The sequence below is a fragment of the Arachis stenosperma genome, chromosome 4 (assembly GCF_014773155.1).
Source record: "Arachis stenosperma cultivar V10309 chromosome 4, arast.V10309.gnm1.PFL2, whole genome shotgun sequence".
In the NCBI taxonomy this organism is placed as follows: domain Eukaryota; kingdom Viridiplantae; phylum Streptophyta; class Magnoliopsida; order Fabales; family Fabaceae; genus Arachis; species Arachis stenosperma.
In genome coordinates, this window is record NC_080380.1 from 125,348,095 (window position 1) to 125,358,571 (window position 10,477).

Here is a 10,477-nt window from a genome sequence, read left to right on the forward strand (position 1 = left end):
TTCGCAGCTGCGACGCGTCCGCGTGGATCACACGTTCGCGTCGCCTAGCGTCAGAGCAACTATGGCATATTATATATCAAATCGAAGCCCCGGACGTTAGCTTTCCAACGCAACTGAAACCGCATCATTTGGATCTTGATAGCTAAAGTTATATCCGTTTAAGTGCGAAGAGGTCAGGCTGGACAGCTTAGCAGTTTCTCCAACTTCTTGTATTCCTTCCACTTTTGCATGCTTCTTTTCCATCCTCCAAGCCATTCCTGCCCTATAATATCTGAAAACACTTAACACACATATCAAGGTATCTAATGGTAATAAGAGAGGATTAATAATAAGCAAATATAGGATCAAAGAAGCATGTTTTCAATCATAGCACAAAATCAGGAAGGAAAATGTAAAACATTCGAATTGTATGAATAAGTGTGTAAAGAGTTGATAAAAACCACTTAATTGAGCACAAGATAAACCATAAAATAGTGGTTTATCACTGGGCATCCAACCAGAACTTAGCTCTGTCTCTTAAGGCCAAGGGAAAGAGCATCAGCTTGTAGCCTTCAGGATTAACTCTATTAGTTTTTACAGTATCACAAATCTGTAAAAATTCTGCCAAGAACTGATGTGGATCTTCCAATGGAAGTCCATAGAATTTGCAGTTCTGCTGGAGAAGAGAGACTAATTAAGACATAATCTCAAAATTGTTAGCTCTAATGGCAGGTACATCAATGCTTCTGCCATAAAAGTTAGAGGTAGGCATGGTGAAGTCACCAATGACCTTTCTAGGCTCCTTTTGTGGTTCGGCCATATCCTTCAATTCTTGTTCAAAACTTTCTGAAAGGTCTCTTCCGGAATGTTGTGCTTTAGCTTGTAGTAAATGCCTCCTTAGAGTTCTTTCAGGTTCAGGGTTAAGATGAAAAAGAGGTTCTTTATCTCTGTTCCTAGTCATAAACAAGAAGAAAACAAAAAAGAAAGAAGAAAGCTCTGTGTGCCAATTATCAAGAAGCTCCTCCTTAGAGTCAGATGTGAAAGAAGAAGAAGAAGAAAAAAGAAAAAAAATAAAAGAAGTAGAAGAAAAATACCTTGGATATAGTATATAAGAGTAAATAAATGAAGATAGAAGAATATGAAAAAGAAATCACAAGAAAGCTTTCTGTGTCAATTGGCAAGAAGCTTCAAGTGAGATGTGAAGAAGAAAGGAAAGAAGATAAAGAAGTTGAGATATAGATAGAGATGAGAAGAGAAGAAGTATAAATAGAAAAAGTAAATAAAAATTAAAATTTTTTTGTTTTTTTTTTAAATTAATTTTCAAAAATAAGTTAAATTAAATTAAATAGATTTGAATTTTAATTGTTAAATTTTTGAAAATAGAGGAGGGAAGAGAAGAAGAAGTTTTCGAAAATTAAGAGAGATGAGAGTTTGTTAGGTGGTTTTGAAAAAGAAGAGTGAGAAAGAGAGAGAAGATGGAGATATTTTTTTTTTCAAAAATTAAGGAAGAGAAGAGTTAGTTAGGTGGTTTTGAAAAAGAGGAGAGAGAAGAAAGAGAGATATTTTTGAAAATTAAGGAAGGAAGAGTTAGTAGTTAGGTAGTTTTGAAAAATAAGAGAGAGAAGATAATATATTAATTAAGAAAAGATTTAAAATTAAAATAAAAGATAAGATAAGAAAAAGATTTGAAATCAAAATTTGAAATTAGAAAAAGATAAAATAAGAAATTAAAAAGTTTTGAAAAAGATTGAATTTTAAAATTGGAAGTTAGAAAAGATAAGATAAGAAACTAAAAAGATAAGATTTTGAAATTTGATTTTGAAAAAGATTTAATTTTAAAATTTAAAATTTGAAAAAGAAAAGATAAGTTTTTTAAATTTTGAAAAAGATATGATATGATTTTGAAAAAGATATGATTTTATTTTTGAAAAATTTGATTTTTGAAAGAAGGACTCAAAGACAATCTGAGGATGCCAAAAATAAACTATATGAAAGAGGTTTTTGAAAAGTTTTAAAAATTTTGTAATTGAAAAGCATGAACATGCAGGACTCAAACCAAGAACATGAACTAAACAAAGAAAAGAAAAATATTTTTGAAAAAGGTTTTGAAATTTTTGAAAAATTAGTGAATAATAGAAATAAAAGACTCAAATAAAAACAGAAAGTTATACTCTTGCAAAAATCAAAGACTCAACAAGAACACAAACAAAGAGACTCAAATACGAACACACTCAAAGATTCTCAATTAGAAAGCTAAGGATGCTTGAAAAAATAAACTTTTTTCAAAAAGGTTTTTAGAAAAAGTTTTAAAAATTTTCAACAAATTAAGGAAGAAGAAAACAAAATTAAAAAAATTAAAAATTACCTGATCTAGGGAGCAAGACAATTCGGCAGTTTGTCTAAACTCAACAATCCCCGGTAATGGCGCCAAAAACTTGGTGCGCGTGTACGCAAAACCCACACTATTTCGTACAGCAGCAGTACCAACAAGTGCACTGGGTCGTCCAAGTAATACCTGAGTGAGTCAGGATCGATCCATGAGGATTATGGCTTGAAGCAAGCTATGGTTGTCTTGCAGGTCTTAGTCAAGCGGAATCAGAAGTTGTAGGATTAAGAAGTTAGCTATTAGGAATTATATGATGGGAATAGAGTATAGGGTTGGAGTTGCTTTGTCTTTCTGAATTAACTCTGGTACTACTATCTTCTTTGCTTGTGGATGATCTTCTTCTATGGCAGGCTGATAAACCACTATTTTATGGTTTATATTGTGTTTAATTGTGTGGTTTTATCAAGTTTGCACCCACTTATTCATATGATTTACATGTATTTACAATTCCTTCCCAAATTTGTTCTATGGTTGAAAACTTGCTTCCCATTCGATGCTGTGATCTGTGTATTAAGTGTTTCAGACTTCATAGGGCAGGAATGGCTTAGAGAATGGAGAGGAAGCTTGCAAAAAGGGAAGGAGCACAAGAAATAAAGGAAACAACCAGCGAACAGCGACGCGCACGCATGGCTGACGCGTGCGCGCGATTTGGACAAAATCACAGCGACGCGTACGCGTGCTTGACGCATACGCGTGGATTGGAGTTCGCGCAAATGACGTGAACGCATGCCTGACGCGCACGGTGTGGAGAGGAAAATCGTCAAACAACACATACGCGTGACCGACGCGTACGCGTGACATGCACGATCTGTAGAAAATTTAGGAAACACTGGGGACAATTTTGGGCTGCGTTTTGACCCAGATTTCGGCCCAGAAACACAGATTAAAGTTAGGGAACATGCAGAGACTCAACAAATCAGATCATACACACAATTTTAGGTTTAGATGTAGTTTTCAGAGAGAGAGGTTCTCTCCTCTTTCTTAGGATTTAGGATTAGGATTCCTCTTAAAAGAATTAGGATTTCTTCTTCTCAATTTTCAGGTTCAATGTTCCTTTTACTTAATTTCTCAATTTGGTTTATGAACTCTTTATATTTGGATTGTTTTTCTTTTATTAATGCAATTTGAGATATTTCAGATCTATGATTTTATTTAGCTTTTTACATTCTTAGCTTTGGTTGATTAATTGGAGACACTTGAGTTATCAAACTCAGCTGTTGATTGAAATTGGAATTACTGATTGATCTGGATCACTCTAAAGCTAGTCCTTCCATAAGGATTGACTAGGACTTGAGGATCAAGCTAATTAGTCCACTTGACCTTCCTTTGTTTAGTAAAGGCTGACTAAGTGGGGTTAAAACCCAATTCTCATCACACCTGATAAGGATAACTAGGATAGGGATTCCAGTTCTCATACCATGCCAAGAGTTTTATTAATTATTAATTTATTTTTCTTGTCAATTAAATTACATGTTCAACCCTTTTGAAAACCCAAAAATATACCTTTGCATAACCAATAATAAGAACACCTCCCTGCAATTTCTTGAGAAGATGATCCGAGGTTTAAATACTTCGGTTATCAATTTTATTAGGGGTTTGTTACTTGTGACAACCAAAACTTTTGTAAGAAAGGAATTCTTGTCGGTCTAGAAGCTATACTTACAACAGGAATTTATTTGTGGAAATTCTAGCTCGCGCAAGAGTTTTGTTCTTCACAGGCTGTAAGTCATCAAAGCCATTGCATGTGGTCATCGATCTCCTCTGCTACAGAATGAACACGGCCGTGGCCATCGGCCGTGGTTACTCAATCTGACGAAGGGTGAAGCGTATAGCAGTCTATTCTCTTGGCGATCCTACTCAAAACGCCACAGACAAGGTCAAATCTTTCAGATCAGAGAATGCTGCTTCTTTGGATTCTAGCCTATACCACGGATACCATAATCTCCCCAGAAATCGGCTGAACTGGTGTCTCGAGAAGTCCCCAATGAAGTCATAGATTAACCGTTTTAGAGATGTATAAACATAGCAGTTGGCTCGTGCTTTTCCTTCTAAGTATTCTGATGAGCGGATAATTTGTACACTTTTTGGCATTGTTTTTAGTATGATTTTAGTAGTTTTAGTTGAGTTCTTAGTATATTTTTATTAGTTTTTAATTAAAATTCACTTTTCTGGACTTTACTATGAGTTTGTGTGTTTTTCTGTGATTTCAGGTATTTTCTGGCTGAAATTGAGGGATCTGAGCAAAAATCTGATTCAGAGACTAAAAAGGACTGCAGATGCTGTTGGATTCTGACCTCCCTGCACTCGAAGTGGATTTTCTGGAGCTACAGAAGCCCAATTGGCGCGCTCTCAACGGCGTTGGAAAGTAGACATCATGGGCTTTCCAGCAATATATGATAGTCCATACTTTGCCCAAGATTTGATGGCCCAAACCGGCGTTCAAAGTCACCTCAAGAAATTCCAGCGTTAAACGCCGGAACTGGCACCTAATTGGGAGTTAAACGCCCAAACTGGCACTAAAGCTGGCGTTTAACTCCAAGGAGAGTCTCTACACGAAAATGCTTCATTGCTCAGCCCAAGCACACACCAAGTGGGTCCGGAAGTGGATTTTTATGTCATTTACTCATCTTTGTACACCTTAGGCTACTAGTTATCTATAAGTAGGACCTTTTACTATTGTATCAAGGGGACTTTGGTAGCTATCTTCGTTTTAGGCTATCTTAGATCATTGGGAGGCTGGCCATTCGGCCATGCCTAGACCTTATGCTTATGTATTTTCAACGGTGGAGTTTCTACACACCATAGATTAAGGTGTGGAGCTCTGCTGTACCTCGAGTATTAATGCAATTACTATTGTTCTTCTATTCAATTCCGCTTGTTCTTTGTCCAAGATATCACTTGTTTTTCAACTTGATGAAGGTGATGATTGACGCCCATCACCATTCTCACCCATGAACAAAGTGACTGACAACCACTCTTGTTCTACAAGCATCTGAGGCCTAGTGAATATCTCTTGGATTCCTGATTGCACGATGCATGGTTGATCGCCTGACAACCGAGTACTCGCCTGACAAACGAGCCAACCATTCCGTGAGATCAGAGTCTTCGTGGTATAGGCGAGAACTGATGGCAGCATTCAAGAGAATCCAGAAGGTCTAACCTTGTCTGTGGTATTCTGAGTAGGATTCAATGACTGAATGACTGTGACGTGCTTCAAACTCCTGAGGGCGGGGCGTTAGTGACAGACGCCAAAAGAATCACTGGATTCTATTCCGGTCTGATTGAGAACCGACAGATGAATTCCGCTATGCTGTGACCAGAGCATATGCAATTGTTTTCAATGAGAGGATGGGAGGTAGCCACTGACAATGGTGAAACCCTACATAAGCTTGCCATGGAAAGGAGTAAGAAGGATTGGATGAAGGCAGTAGGAAAGCAGAGAGACGGAAGGGAAGGCATCTTCATGCGCTTATCTGAAGTTCCTACCAATGAATTGCATAAGTATCACTATCTTTATCTTTTATGTTATTTTCGTTCATCATCATATACATTTGAGTTTGCCTGACTAAGATTTACAAGATGACCATAGCTTGCTTCAATGCTAACAATCTCCGTGGGATCGACCCTTACTCGCGTAAGGTTTATTACTTGGACGACCCAGTGCACTTGCTGGTTAGTTGTGCGAAGTTGTGTAATGCCATGGTATTGAGCTACCACGTTTTTGGAGCCATTAACGGGGATTATGAGAGTTGTGAAAAAGTATTGTTCACAATTTCGCGCACCAAGTTTTTGGCGCCGTTGCCGGGGATTATGAGAGTTGTGAAAAAGTATTGTTCACAATTTCGCGAACCAAGTTTTTGGCGCCGTTGCCGGGGATTGTTCAAGTTTTGAGCAAGCTTTTGGTAACAATGCCTGGGATTGTTCTAGTTTGGACAACTGACGGTTCATCTTGTTGCTTAGATTAGGTATTTATTTTTTTCGAAATTCTTGAAGATGAATTCTAGAGTTTCATGATGATTTATTGAAATCTGGCTGGCTGAGAAGCCATGTCTAATCTGATTGGACCGAGGTTTCAACTTATCACCACAAGAGCTTGTTGATTCTCATCACTTTTGCTTTTGGAGCAGTGATCTGCTAAGGCTTGGCTGACCTTTGGTCATGTCTAGTGTTTTGGACCGAAGCTTTCTTTGAAAGCTTGGCTGGCTGTGAAGCCATGTCTAATTCCTGGACCGGAGTCTTAGACTAGCATTGCACTGATTCCTGGAATTCTCATTAAGAATTTTGATATCTTTTTCCACTAATTTTCGAAAAATACAAAAAAAAAATTACAAAATCATAAAAACCAAAAATATTTGATGTTTCTTGCTTAAGTCTAGTGTCTCATCTTAAGTTTGGTGTCAATTACATGCATTCATTCATGTGTCTTAAGGATCCTCAAGTAATTCTTGATGATTTTTGTGTTCTAATCTTTGAATTCTATTGACTTGAAGTATTTTGTGTGTCTCATATGCATTCTCATATTGTTAGTGTCAGTAGTATACAAACTGCTAAGTTTGGTGTCTTGCATGCATTGTTATTTGATTCTTATTGCATTTTGATTATTAAAAATCCAAAAATATTTTTAAATTGTGTCTTTTCAAGTCAATGATACAGAGAATTGAAGATTCAGAACATACTGCAGAGGAATTACACAGAAAAAGCTGGGCATTCAAAAATGCCCAGTGAAGACGGCAGACTGGCGTTTAAACGCCAGCCAGGGTACCTGGTTGGGCGTTTAACGCCCAAAAAGGGTGCATTTTGGGCGTTAAACGCCAGAATGGATACCATTCTGGGCGTTTAACGCCAGGATGGTGCTAGGGGGAAGATTTTGTTTTTCAAATCAAATTTTTTTTTTAGTTTTCAAAGTTTTTCAAAACCAAATCTTTTTCAAATCAAATCTTATCAATCAAATGTTTTCAAAATCAATTTCTTTCCTTTTTCAAAGATACTTACTAACAATTAATGATTTGATTGAACATTTTTTGCCTTTTCTGTTAAGGAAGGTTTTATGTTTGAATCATATCTTTTCTTGTTAGGCAAGTCACTAATTTTCAAAATCAAATCTTTTAATATTATTTTCAAACATATCTTTTAAAATTGTTTTCAAATCATATCTTCTCAATCACATCTTTTTAAAACCATAACTTTTCAATCAAATCTTTTTAATCACATCTTTTTCAAAATAGTTTTCAATCAAATCTTTTCTCTAATTTCAAAATCTTTTTCAAAAATCACTTGATTTCTTTTCCACTTTCAATTTTCGAAAATTATCAACATCTTTTTAATTGAATTTTCGAAAATTCTCTTCCCTCCTTCCCACATCCTTTTATTTATGGAGTACCACTCCTTCTCAATGCACAATTCGAACCTTATCTAATTAAAGTTCGAATTCTTCTTCTCCTTCTTCTTTCTATTTTTCTTTTTCCTCTGACACCTTAAGGAATCTCTATACTGTGACATAGAGGATTCCAAATTTCCTTTTTCTCTTCTCTTTCATATGAGCAGGAGCAGAGACAAAGGCATTCTTGTTGAAGCTGACCCTGAACCTGAGAGGACCTTGAAGCGAAAGCTAAGAGAAGCTAAAGCACAACTCTCTGTTGAGGACCTGACCGAATTCTTCAAAGAAGAAGAACACATGGCAGCCGAAAACAACAACAATGCCAACAATGCAAGGAAGGTGCTGGGTGACTTTACTGCACATACTCCTGATTTTTATGGGAGAAGCATCTCTATCCCTGCCATTGGAGCAAACAACTTTGAGCTTAAGCCTCAATTAGTTTCTCTAATGCAACAGAATTGCAAGTTCCATGGACTTCCAATGGAAGATCCTCATCAGTTCTTAGCTGAATTCTTGCAAATCTGTGACACAGTCAAGACTAATGGGGTAGACCCTGAGGTCTATAGACTGATGCTATTCCCTTTTGCTGTAAGAGACAGAGCTAGAATATGGTTGGATTCTCAACCTAAAGAAAGCCTGGACTCTTGGGAAAAGCTAGTCAATGCCTTCTTGGCAAAGTTCTTTCCACCACAAAGATGGAGTAAGCTTAGAGTGGAAGTCCAAACCTTCAGACAGAAGGATGGAGAATCCCTCTATGAAGCTTGGGAAAGATACAAACAATTAATCAGAAAGTGTCCTTCAGACATGCTTTCTGAATGGAGCATCATAGGTATTTTCTATGACGGTCTCTCTGAACTATCCAAGATGTCTTTGGATAGCTCTGCTGGAGGATCTCTTCATCTGAAGAAGACGCCTACAGAGGCTCAAGAGCTAATTGAAATGGTTGCAAATAACCAATTCATGTACACTTCTGAAAGGAATCCTGTGAACAATGGGACTAATCAGAAGAAAGGAGTTCTTGAGATTGATACTCTGAATGCCATACTGGCTCAGAACAAGATATTGACTCAACAAGTCAATTTAATTTCTCAAAGTCTGTCTGGAATGCAAAATGCACCAAACAGTACTAAGGATGCTTCATCTGAGGAAGAAGCTTATGATCCTGAGAACCCTTCAATGGAAGAGGTGAATTACCTAGGAGAACCCTATGGAAACACCTATAATTCTTCATGGAGAAATCACCCAAATTTCTCATGGAAGAATCAAGAGAGACCTCAACAAGGTTTCAATAACAATAATGGTGGAAGAAACAGACTTGGCAATAACAAGCCTTTTCCATCATCTTCTCAGCAACAGACAGAGAGTTCTAAGCAGAATACCTCTGACTTAGCAACAATGGTCTCTGATCTAATCAAAACCACTCAAAGTTTCATGAATGAAACAAGGTCCTCCATCAGAAATTTGGAAGGACAAGTGGGACAGCTGAGCAAGAAAGTTACTGAACTCCCTCCTAGTACTCTCCCAAGTAATACAGAAGAAAATCCAAAAGGAGAGTGCAAAGCCATAACCATGGCCGAATATGGAGAGGAAAGAGAGGAGGTGGACGCCACTGAGGAAGACCTCAATGGGCGTGCACCAACCTCCTCTGAGTTCCCCAATGAGGAACCATGGGAATCTGACGCTCAAAATGAGACCATAGAGATTCCATTGGACTTACTTCTGCCTTTCATGAGCTCTGATGAGTATTCTTCCTCTGAAGAGGATGAGTATGTCACTGAAGAGCAAGTTGCTAAATATCTTGGAGCAATCATGAAGCTAAATGACAAGTTATTTGGAAATGAGACTTGGGAAGATAAATCTCCCTTGCTCACCAAAGAATTGGATGACTTGTCTAGGCAGAAATTACCTCAAAAGAGACAAGATCCTGGGAAGTTTTCAATACCTTGTACCATAGGCACCATGACCTTCAAGAAGGCCTTGTGTGACTTAGGGTCAAGTGTGAACCTCAGGCCTCTCTCTGTAATGGAGAAGCTAGGGATCTTTGAGGTACAAGCTGCAAGAATCTCATTGGAGATGGCAGACAACTCAAGAAAACAAGCTCATGGACTTGTAGAGAATGTTCTGGTAAAAGTTGAAGACCATTACATCCCTACTGATTTCATAGTCCTAGAGACTGGGAAGTGCATGGATGAATCCATCATCCTTGGCAGACCCTTCCTAGCCATAGCAAAGGCTGTGATTGATGTTGATAGAGGTGAATTAATCATTCAAGTGAATGAAGAATCCTTTGTGTTTAAGGTTCAAGGATATCCCTCTGTCACCATGGAGATGAAGCTTGAAGAGCTTCCCTCAAATCAGAGACAAACAGAGCCCCCAAAGTCAAACTCTAAGTTTGGTGTTGGGAGGCCACAACCAAACTCTAAGTTTGGTGTTGAACCCCCACATTCAAACTCTAAGTTTGGTGTTGGGAGGTTCCCACATTGCTCTGATCATTTGTAAGGCTCAATGAGAGCCATCTGTCAAGCTACTGACATTAAAGAAGCGCTTGTTGGGAGGCAACCCAATGTTTTATAGTTAACTATTTTCTTTTGTTATTTTATCTTTTTTGTAGGTTGATGATCATAAGAAGTCACAAAAACAATGAAAAAAGCAAAAACAGAATGAAAAACAGGAAGAAAAACAGCACACCCTGGAGGAAGATGCTGCTGGCGTTTAAACGCCAGTAAGCCTAGCAG

General features: G+C 37.7%; 1 non-coding gene across 1 annotated transcript; it reads right to left on the reverse strand.

Moving 5' to 3' along the window:
- Positions 1-8,444: 8,444 nt before the first annotated feature.
- LOC130978277 (small nucleolar RNA R71) lies at positions 8,445-8,552 on the reverse strand. The gene has a single exon (XR_009085930.1). It is a non-coding gene; the product is annotated as a small nucleolar RNA R71 (small nucleolar RNA).
- Between the last annotated feature and the right edge of the window lie 1,925 nt (positions 8,553-10,477).